This window comes from Neolamprologus brichardi, chromosome 6 (genome assembly GCF_056152115.1).
Source record: "Neolamprologus brichardi isolate AB-2024 chromosome 6, ASM5615211v1, whole genome shotgun sequence".
Taxonomy (NCBI): Eukaryota; Metazoa; Chordata; class Actinopteri; order Cichliformes; family Cichlidae; genus Neolamprologus; species Neolamprologus brichardi.
The window spans coordinates 3584774-3596558 of NC_142109.1; the positions used below are offsets into that span (position 1 = coordinate 3584774).

At 41.8% G+C, this 11785-nt stretch overlaps 1 protein-coding gene and 1 pseudogene across 2 annotated transcripts in view; both read right to left on the reverse strand.

Moving 5' to 3' along the window:
- LOC148102407 (uncharacterized) overlaps window positions 1-11785 on the reverse strand; it is a 179692-nt gene that overhangs the window by 163816 nt on the left and 4091 nt on the right. The gene's annotated exons all lie outside the window — the stretch shown is intronic.
- LOC148102412 (uncharacterized) lies at window positions 3-11292 on the reverse strand (annotated as a pseudogene).

Here is an 11785-nt window from a genome sequence, read left to right on the forward strand (position 1 = left end):
CTTCACCACACTTCTAGCTGCTCCACTTCTATTCTATAGGCAGACTCGTTGTCAGTGATGAGACCAACCACAGTTGTGCCGTCTGCGAACTTCACCATGTGGTTAGTGCTGAATCTGGCCGTACAGTCATGAGTGAGCAGGCTGAACAAAAGTGGGCTCAGGACACACCCCTGAGGAGAGCCTGTACTCACTAAGATGGTCTTTGATGTTTGGCTGCCCATCTTGACTGTCTGTTGCTGCTTTGTCAGTTGCAGGCTGCCGGGTCCACGCCTAAAAGCATCAGCTTTTCCACCAACTGCTGTGAATCGTGTTAAAAGCTGAGCTAAAGGCGATGTGGGTCTCTGTCGCATCTGAAGTGGCTGTCCAGTTTTTGTGCATACAGCCTCTTCACTTCTTTAATCCCCTTTGACAAATTCTTTCTTGCTAGACTATAAGCTGCAGTATTCCCAGAGTTAAAGGCTTTGTTCCGAGCCCTCAGCAAAGAACGATCATCTCCATATATGGTTTTTGGTTGGCTTGCTTCTTGATAGTTTTCACCATTGTCACATCATCTATACACGTATTAATGTAGTCGATGACAGACACAGAGTATTCCTGGAAGTCAGTGATGTTGTTATACGTTGCAGCCTCTTTGAAGATTTCCCACTGGGTGGTCGCAAAACAGTCTTTCAGTGCAGAATTTGCTTCTGGTGGCCAAATTCAAACTTCTCTGACCACTGGTTTGTCCTGCTGCACTCTGGCTGTGAGTATAACGGCCAAGTTTTCAGAGTTAGCAATGTGGAGGAGGGCAGTAGCTCTGTAAGAATCCTTGATGTTTGTATACACTTTGTCTAGTGTATTCTCTCCCCTGGTTGCAATGTTCACATGTTGGTAGAATTTGGGCAGAACAGATGTAAGACTTGCCAGGTCGAAATCTCCGCTGTTATGAAGATTTCATCAGGATGATCCTTCTGCTGCTCACTGATGTTGTTTTAGAGCTCTGTCATGGCCGCCTTCACGTTAGTATTTAGTGGTAAATAGACAGCTGTAATAATAACTACCCTCAGCTCCTGTGGCATGTAGAATGGCATTTCACAATTTATTAACATGTCTGTCGTTTTTACAGTTAAAAATATAATTACTACTAGAATTTTATGTTTTAAGATGAGATAAGATTTGTACAAGATCAAGTACAAGAGCAGTAAACATTTACTAGAAAAGCAACAGAATAGAATAAGATAAGCAGAATAACATACTATACAAAATAGAGTACTATATACAATACAATCACAGCATTGTAAGATGCTGACAGATGTACCTTTAGGTCCCCTCAACGATTCAGAGATGGTCTTTCCCTTTTCACGTAAATGGCCTCCTTGACTCCGCTCAAACCAGCGTTCCTCCCTGTCCAAGATGTGTACATCCTCATCATTGAAAGAGTGTCCACTGGCCTGTAGGTGTAAATAGACTGCAGAGTCCTGGCCCTACTAATGAATGTTATCTTGTTTCAGGATACATAATACCTGCGTTATCCAAAGACACATCTGCTTGCCTGAATCTTTTGCTTGTTTCTCTTCTTCTTTTTTCTTTTTTTCTAAACTGAGGACCTGATGGCTTTGACCTTTTCTTGTCTATATTCCATCAGTAATTTTGCACTCCAGCATCATCACTCAACCCCACAACATAGACTAATAGACCTACATCTTCTATAGGGTTTTGTTTTTGTGACCAAGTGGTCGGCGGGGTTAGATAAAAAGTAATAAAATGACAACGCCACCTAGGGGAATTTCACCCCCAGGAAATATATTTAAGAAGAATAAATAAAAAGAATAAAAAGAGGCCGCACCGATTCAAAGATGCACACTGAGGCAGGTTGGCTCCAATATTATAACAGTTTTATTTATAATAAAAATAAATAAAATATTAAAACCCAAGATGTAGCGTCATTGTTGACAGTGTCCTAGAATGAAAATAAAACAATCAGGGAACTTGGACTTACCAGCAGCCGTGGACCCAAAAGAAAATCACACAAAGAAAATCACTGCAGCCCACCCGGTGCTGTACAAAAGAAAGTGTGAAAAACGACCCACCACCTGAGGTCCCAAGGCCACTGGCACGTCCTCCGTTCGCTGAAATAAAACACAGAAAAATATGTTAAAAGAATAAAAGGACAATGAGCGTCAGGCTCGCTACAGATCATAAAAAAACTAAAACACACTTTAATAACTTTAATAAAAGGAAACACACACACACACACACACACACACACACACACACAGGAAGGCTTATACCCCACGGGTCAAACTATCACTCGTGCTGGTAGTAATTATCCTCGATCGCGAGCCGGTCTGGCTCCTCACCGGCTGAGACCGGCAACCGAGGCGATTTAAAGTCCAGCACGACACTCGGGCAGAGGGTCGCTTCAGCCCGATCACAGAAGCGTGGGTACGAGCAACAGTCCAGGATAAAAATAGAATAAAACCAGGCGAACCAGAAAGAGGTAAGCCTACTTAATAAAAATCAAAATAAGACGAAACAAGGCAAAACAAGAAAAGACAAGACAGCAGGGTCCACTGAGGAGGAGTCCTCACACCAGCGGCTGGGAAGGCGTTTCACTCTTCCAGTTTAGGTAGGGCGATCTGCCACGGAGAGGCGAATACAGCAGTCAAACCCTAAAACAGATAAATATAGCCTGAGACTCTTATAGCTATAAATGCTAATAAAAGTCGTTTTAACGGCTTACCCCAGGAACGAAGGCGCTATACTCTCACTGGTGGGGATAACACGAGCACCTCTCTCCGCAACGCCGGAATAAAACCAACTGCCGTGCTGTAGCTGTCATATGATTGACTCCTGCTGATCAGTCCGTTGCAGTGGGCCAGCATTTACTGCTGCTTTGTGCCGAATGCATGGGAGGCATGATCAAACAAAAACACGGGCTTGCTTTATACGGGCTAATGCCGCCCTGCAATCAATATGCAGGTGGGCTCCCAATCAACCTAGCTGCGCGGCGAAGAGAGTGAGCAAGCGCAGGAGAGAGTGAGCGAGAGAGAAAAAGAGAGGCGAGTAGCCCATCTGGCCACATTTTTTTTCACACAACCCACGAAAAATAATTAATCCATAATGGGCTTGGGTTGACAACATTATGAATGAAATGTGCACTATTTGGAAGCAGCCTGCCGCCTCCCCTTTCGACAGGTTGTGTGTGAGACCCCTCTCCTTGCTGTGTTTGGCAAGCAGCAGGCGTACCTCACAAACAGAGGGCACCTTTACTCCTCTCCAGAGTCATAGAAGGTCTTCAGGAAGGGGCCCTTCACTCCAAAAGACCTGAGTCTCCGCAGCAGGTACAGCCTGCTCTGCCCTTTCCTGTAGAGAGCATGTGAATTGTGAGTCCAGTCCAGTTTATTGTTCAGATGAACACCAAGGTACCTGTAGCTGTCCACAGTCTCAATGTCCATACTTTGAATGTTTAGTGGTTGCAGTGGAGGATGTATGTGCCTGTGGAAGTCTACCACCAGCTCCTTGATTTCACTAGTGTTGATCTGGATGTAGTTCAGCTGGCACCAGTCCACAAAGTCGTGGGTCAGTTCTCTGTACTCCCTGTCGTCCGCATCAGTGATGAGGCCGACTATTGCAGAGCCATCAGAGAACTTCTGCAGGAAGCACTGGGTGGAGCTGTGGGAGAAGTCTGCAGTGTAGATGGTGAAGAGGAACAGAGCCAGAACAGTTCCCTGTAGGGCCCCCGTACTGCAGACGACCCTGTCCGACACACAGCCCTGAGCTCTCAGGTTGGTCTGTGAGGAAGTCCAGTATCCATGTAGTGAGACGATGGTCCACTCCTGTGTTCTCCAGCTTGTCCTTCAGAACTGTGGGAAGAATAGTGTTAAAGGCACTGGATTTCACTGGATTGTGTGATTTCAGATCAGTTGTGTCAATGAAAAAATAACAGTAAATTCAGAAATGGTTGAGCTGAAAAGAATAATTCAAAGCAAGGCAAATGTAAAATCAAAAGTAGTCAAAAATGGCAAATTATATTTTGGATATCAGGGGTTAACACAACAAATCATGAAAAATTGGGTTTTTATATTTTGTTCGAGACAAAGCAGATTTCTTATGTTTTGTGTAAATTTAAGCATGTAACAATTCGATTATTTTCTAACAAAACACAGTGTGAAACATAAGTTAGACTTGTGTTTAGGCAGGCAGGCAGGCGCAGGCAGAACACACAGCATGAATGAGGGTTGATAAGGGAGATCACGAAACGGACACAGAGGCTCCTTCAGCGGAAGGATGCTTATAAGGACACTACCTACGTCACAAGGTAGTGTCCTTAGACGGACGGGTAGTCAGGAAGTGAGCGGCTGTGGACGGCCCTATTTTTCTCCATAGAAACTTTATTGAACAAACAATGAGTATCCAACATAACAGATGGGCTGTGGACAGCCTCCTAGCCTTCAACTCCGCCCTTAATTGCGTGTTTTTCCGGTCACTAGCGCCACAGCGCGAAAACTTGGACCCAGAAATGTCGCTCCGTTGTTTGGACAATTTTATTTCTCCAGGAGCCAGAAAAACCTTATCGTCGTCGCCCGCACGTTTTGTACCTTAGGCTCATCAGAGACAAACATATCCAGGTAAAATAATTTCCTTTAATCTACACGCATTTAGGAATTACTCAGATAATTACACGGATAATTGAATTATTGTCAGCGTTGTGCCAAAAAAGTATTCGCCTGCTAAAACTGATTTCCAATGTTTCCGTGTATAATATGTGTAATATCTTTATGTATGTTGGTAAATATACTTCGGTGAACATGGTTTACAAAGAGGTTTTCTATATACAACAATTACCTGTTGTTCAAGTATCTTTATAACTCTGGTTATAATGTAACTTGATATATCTGTTGCGCTGTCTGCTGTCCTCTTGGCCAAATTACTCTTAAAAAATAAATTTCTAATGTCAACAAGATTGTTTGTGAACTGGATAAATAAAGGATATATAAAAGTCACTGCCAAAAACTGATTGCAGCTTCTACCTTGTTACAGGAATGTTGCTGGTGGCTCAGAGTGACTTGATATGATACATCTGACATATGTTTCACGTATTATAGAACAAGTTATTTATAGCAGGTTAAATATGAGCAATCAGTTTAGGGCAAAAACCAGAAATCATTTTTTGGCACAACATCGGTCATTCTTACACATGTACTGTATCATATAAAATATATAAACTAAATATCTTTGAAACGTATAGAATCTAATCTTTTGTTTGTTTGTTTTTTTACATAGCACTTTATCAAACTGTTGTCTGCTACAGAGTTACAAGTATCATACTAATAATATAGCATCCACCATCTCCTGCTTGCATATTTCTGAAAACATCTTAGTGGTGAGTGGGAGGAAGCATCCTAAAGCTCTTTGCAGACCACCCTGTGTGATTCTCCACTCGCCAACCAGAAAAGACAAACCACAGGTCTCAGTTGCAGCACCCCATCCATGTCTGATCTTCAGCAACACTGCCAGAGACTTCCTGTAATCTATTACAGCTGTAAAAGAAACGGTCCAGGAACAGGTCACTCGGGTTAATCCTGTGTGAACAACTGTAAATATTGTTTTTTCATCTTTACATACTGTGTATTTGAAATATTCTTGTTTAATTGTTATTGTTATTTACTTTATTGCTATCAAATAAATATCCATGTAATAGTTAGCATTATGTTCATACATGTTAAAAATGCCTGTAAATCAAATTGAGTTCAGTGACAATTACTGTTTGTTTGAATCAATTTATTAATAACATAAAACCTTTAAACTAATGCAACACATATAACAATGTAACAAATATATTCAAATAAATAAATTTCTCAATACATAACTCATTTGGGAACTAATCTTTCAAGAAGTGAAAACAGTCTGTCCATCCTCTCCCCGCTCTCCTCTCCTCAGCCTCTCTTTGCTGCCTCTCTGATGAGGTCTAGCAGCTCATCATCTCTTTTCCTCTTGCTCCCTGTCGTAGGTGGCTGAGCCGCTTCATCGTAGGTGGCTGAGCCGCTTCGTCATCGCTGTCGTTTTGGTCACCCACTGCTGTGCTTGGCCCTGGAGTGTCCTCAGGGAGAGAGGAAATTAGGACAGGAGGCTTAGTGGAAGGCATCTGTCCTATCACCTCATCCATGAGGGCAAACCAGGGCCAAGTAGCAGCAGTAGGCTTCCCACTGACCCCCTCTCCTGAGCCTGGATACTTGCAATCCTAAAGGCAGAGGAAATCGAAAATGACAGCAGGCAAATAAAAACACCACAACAACTCTTAGTAATTGCACATTTATTAACTTGTGTTCTTAAGAATTATCTTCTTGATAACACACAAACGTACTTTGTATTTTTTAAAGTTATCTCATGTCTTCTGGCCTGCAAGGGGCGACTTTCCCCTGCAGGCCCATCTTCTCCAGAATTGTCCTGATCACACACAACAAATAAGAGAAGAAAGGAAACCATGGCAACTATGTTAATCCCTAAACCCAAAAGTTTTCACAGCAGAACACCAGAGGAGGACATCAGAGGTTCTGTACAGCAGCGGTCCGTGAGGGAGGGGAAACGATGAAAAGAGAGGCCATTTTCCAGCTTCTTGCCTTCCCTTTCGTGTGATCTAACGTTGCAACCATTGACTGTAGAAAACATGGACGACGCAACAGAACCCCAAAAATGAAGCCAAAACGTCTCTATCGCCCCCTGGTGTCTGGCTGCAGTATAGGTCATAAACCCCGCCTCCTCCATGTTAGCGGATGGGACTAGGGTCAGACTAAAATAAATTAATTCTCCTAAGATCAACTTTTTCCAAAGATTCTTTCTTTTGTTATCAATAGTTCTCATCATGCTGATTGATGTTCAAGGGGTCTCCTTTCCCATAAGTTTGATTCTAATTCCTACCGCGGTGATGTGAAATTGGGGTGTAACGTCATCATAAGAGCTTTGACTGACAGCTGCAGTCACGGAGAAACTTGCGTATCTCTGTTCGGGAATAGCAGATAGAGCTCAGGCTCTGAGAGGACGCCCAGCGTTTATGCTATGAAAACACGCCTCATTGTTTTAACAGTCTGAGATGTTCTTCAGTAAACTGGACTACCCGACAGAAGGACCCGAGGCCCCGCTGCACTTTTTCGTTAAGTTAAACGTGTTTGTAAGCTAATCCGTAACTACCGTCCTTAGCTAGCTCCTGAGACCTAGCTAGCTAAAATGAGCAGTCGGCTGTCAGGGTTCGTTTAGCTGTGCAGGTGAATGAATTTACTAAAGAAATCAAGAGAAACGCCCCGGGCTGCTCAGTCACTAATTACTGTTACTGTACTTTTATTACAAGTATTATACTGTAAAAGCAACAGGCTGCACCCTGCTTCAGCTCCTGTGCAGAGCTGAATATTAAATATGTGCAAACAACAGCATGTTTTCAGTCTCTTGCCACATCTGTAAAGACAGTAACAATTTTTTAAAAGCTTGTACTTCAGTAACTCCTCATTAATCTGTAACTATGGATTAAACTGTAATACTGAAAAAAATGTAAGAGAAGAACTTCAGATCCTGAGTGTGTGAGGACAGAAGAATCAGCTTTATTTCAATATTGAGGGATAAAATTTATATCTGAGTTTGATGGTTCTGTTCTCTTTGTGATTACAGGAGCTGCCCTCAGATTCAGACCTCAGCAACACCCAGTGACAGCAGACAGATCATCCAACATGTTCACATGTTAACTGCAAAATGAACTGATGAAAACAGTACAAAGGTTAAAGGACCATACGTGCTGTCAGTGAAAGCTGCAGCTGTTTTATTGATAAAGTTAAAGACAAAAAAACAAAAGGATTAATCACTCATGTAACTGTGTCACTGTATATCAGCATTAACAGGACCTCAGTTTTGTGTTTCACAAAGCTGCTGATCTCAGACCTGCACAGCTTCCGTTTTAAACACTTGATGTACTCAGCTGCACGAAGAGCATATGAGATTTTCTCTAACACAATTAAATAAAACCTGATGAAGGTCAAAGGTTGTCACTTGTATGTTGAACTACAAACTTGTCATCTGGAATTTTTTCACAGTTTTTTTACACAGTGTGTTATTTACCATAAAGTGATTCAGAGTTATTCATACCAGAGTAACCAGAGAGGATCACATATTTTTAAATAACTTTCTACAGGACTGAATATAATATCTTTATGTAAAAGTCCGGAGCCTCTGGGGAGTTTCTGAGTATTTATAACATTACACAACCATTTTTTTTCCATAAAAACACGATTATTGAACAATGAACAAAATGAGATTAAATATTTTATTTGAGCAAGGAGACAGGCACCAACAGAGCCGTGTGAATAATCACCATATAATGCAAGATATGCAGCTTTAAAAAGGTTGCCTGTTGTCCTTTGTGCCACTTTTCAAGGTATCTTTATATCCACATCAAGTTTCATGTTTTTTTATGTTTATCTTTAGTTTCCCCAGTTTAGGTTATTGTTTAGCTTCACCTTTGCCTTTTGTTTTTTAATCTTTTACCATCCTCAATAAATGGCTCGCTTTCTGTTAACATTTACATTTTTTTCCATGTTCCTTGGTGTCTGCATTTTGGGTCCACTCCTCAAAATCACACAGTGTGCTGCTGCTACTGTGACAGCTCAGGGCGGGGCGGGCATCTGCCGGCACCAGTTGAGATGACAGAAGGACGACAGAACAAAAGACCTGCTGTGAGAGCCAGAGATGAATAAATAGTATGATGAAGTGTACCCAGAGGTTGCCCTTTGTTCAAAATTAAAGTCTACAAATCAATGACATCACACTGGCCTATGTTTATATACAGTCTATGATTACATGTCAGTGAGATCTTGGAGCTGCAGGTATGCAAAGCTGCAGCTTTAGAATTTAGGCTCTGATCCTTTTTTTCCACCATTTTTTATTTTTCTTCTTTCTTTGTGTTTCTCAGCCATGTTTTTTCTCTCCCTTCATTTCCTCTTATTGTCCCTTTACTTACTCTTTGCCTCGCTCCAGTCTACTGCAGAATTTCACACCGAGCTTCAAGGAGAGTGAAATGAACGCCATCGCCATCACCTCTCTCTTTCTAGTCCCTGTCAGTACTCTTGCTGCAACATTTTGGATTAACTGAAGTCTTTTCAAGGTGTTTTTAGGACATCCTGATAATAATGAATTACAGTAGTCAAGCCTAGAAGTAACATATGCATGAACTAGTTCTTCAGCATCACTCTGAAACAGGCTATTTCTAATTTTATTGATATTGTGCAAATGGAAGAAAGCAGTGCTACATGTGTGTTTAATATGTGCATTAAAGGACATATCCTGGTCAAAAATGACTCCGAGGTTCTTCACAGTGTTACTGGAGGCCAAGGTAACGCCATCCAGAGTAAGAATCTGTGTGAAGAGGACTCTCAAGTTACATGAACAAATTGGAGACTTTTAGATAGATATGATTCAAACCACTGCAGCACAGTACCTGTAATACCTTAGCTGTTTGACAACTACTCTTTCAAGAATGTTTGATATGAAAGGAAGGTTAGAGATTGGCCTATAATTAGCTAAGACAGCTGGGTCTAGAGATGGCTTTTTAAGTAAAGGTTTAACTACAGCCAGCTTGAAGGCCTGTGGTACACAGCAGATTATTAGAGATAGGTTGATCATATTTAAGATTGAAGCATTAATTAATGGCAGGACTTCTTTGAGCCGTCTTGTAGGAATGGGGTCTAAAAGACATGATGATGATACGATGAAAGTCATTACTGAAGTTAACTCAGAAAGATCAGTTGGAGAAAAAGACTCAATATCAATGGTACTGAAAGTAGCTGCAGATAATGTTACATCTGTGAGATGATTATGAGTAATTTCTTCTCTAATGGTTAAAATTTTATTTGTGAAGAAGTTCATGAAGTCATTACTAGTTAACATTAAAGGAATCGTTGGCTCAACAGTGCTCTGACTTTTTGTCAGTGCTGAAGAGAAACTTAGGGTTGATCTTATTTTCTTCAATCAGTGATGAATAATAAGATGTTCTAGCTTCACGGGCTCTTTTTAAATGTTTATCTAAGTTTCCAGCTGGGATGGACAAGGCTAAACATCAGGCTTTCAAATGAATTAAACTCTGTGTTGATCTTTGTTTAATTAATAAGCTGGTGTGGAAGATTGCTGCCACACCGCCTCCTCGGCCTGCGCTTCAAAGGCTCTGATAGTTAGTATGACTCAGGGTGTTAATTCATTTAAACTTACATAATCATCCTGCTGTAACCAGGTTTCAGTAAGGCAGAGTGAATCGATTTGTTGATCAATTATTAAGTCATGTAATAACTCTTTGGTGCTGTTGAGGATACTGTATTGTTCTTTCTTTCTTTTATTTTTTACATTTAAGTCATTTTTTTGCTGGTTTTTAGTTTGTTTTTTGTCTGTTTGGGAGCTGACACAGTCTCTATGGAGACTCGGTTTTAGGGGGATAACAGGAGGAGAGAAGCTGCAGAGGTGTGTGAGACTGCAACTCTGCTTCCTGGTCCCAACACTGGATAGTCATGTTTCAGGGGATTTCATAAATTTGCCAGATTTCTAGAAATAACAGCTGCTTCATCCAAAGTGGGATGGATGCCATGTCTCCTAACCAGACCAGAGTTCCTCCAGAAAGTTTCCCAATTATCTATAAAGCCCACATCGTTTTTTTGGACACCACTCAGACAGCCAGCAATTTAAGGAGAACATGACACTCCTGGTGTGATTGGGGAGGGGACTACAGTCTGACATTGTGTTTGCAAAGTTACACACTGATTCAATATTGATTTTAGTGACCTCTGATTGACGTAACCAGGTGTCATTATTGCTGATGTGAATGATACTTTTACTGAATTCAGGTTTACCCTCAGCCAGCAGTTTTTAAATTTCCCTCAGTGCCGCCTGCTCTGGCCCCTGGAAGACAACTGACTATGGTTGCTGGTGTCTTCACATGTCTCAGAACAGAATCACTAATTAGCGGAGTTTGTTCCCCGGCGGGTGTGTCACCGAGTGGGGAAAAACAGTTAGACACAGGAACAGGGTTGTGGTGTACCAGGGCTTCTGTTTAAGTCTATGATTCCTCCTCACCGTCACCCAGCCATCATGTTTTCACGTCTGCTCAGGATAACCTGCTGGGAGACAGTTAGCAGGGCCTACGCCACCTTCCACTGCTCCAGCTACAGAGGCCTGACCAGCTACGAGTTTTTCAAGGGTGGGATGCCGAGAGTTCAGTTCAGTGATCCAGGCCTCCAGAGCTGCATAAAGACTACATTTATTACAAGTATCATTACTGCTCATTTTAAAAAACAGAAAGCATAACTCCTTCTCCAGAGTCGAGCAGTCTTCCACATGTCAGGTTAAATAAAGGCTGCTGAGGAGCAAGCATGGCTTGGGCCCATCTCAGAGCTCGCCCTCGCAGCAGGATAACCATGAATGCAATTTTGCACAGTCTGAGGAATAAATTCTCCTTTGTTGATGAAACACTAGGAAACACTGTGTGAGGAAACCTGTTCTTTTCACTGGTACAAACTTCAGGTGTGGGAAGAGGCCTCTCCAGAGGTACAACCTCCCTGAGCTGTGCTGCTGACCATGTCCATCGTTTTATGACCACAGTATACTCATCTTATAACGGATGTCAATCCAGCAGATTATCTTTGGCATGTGGTGGATCAGGAGATTTGCAACATGGATGCACAGCCGACAAATCTGAAGCAACTGTGTGATGCTATCATGTCAATATGAAACTAAATCTGTGAGGAATGTTTCCAGGTCTTTGTTGAATCTGTGCCAC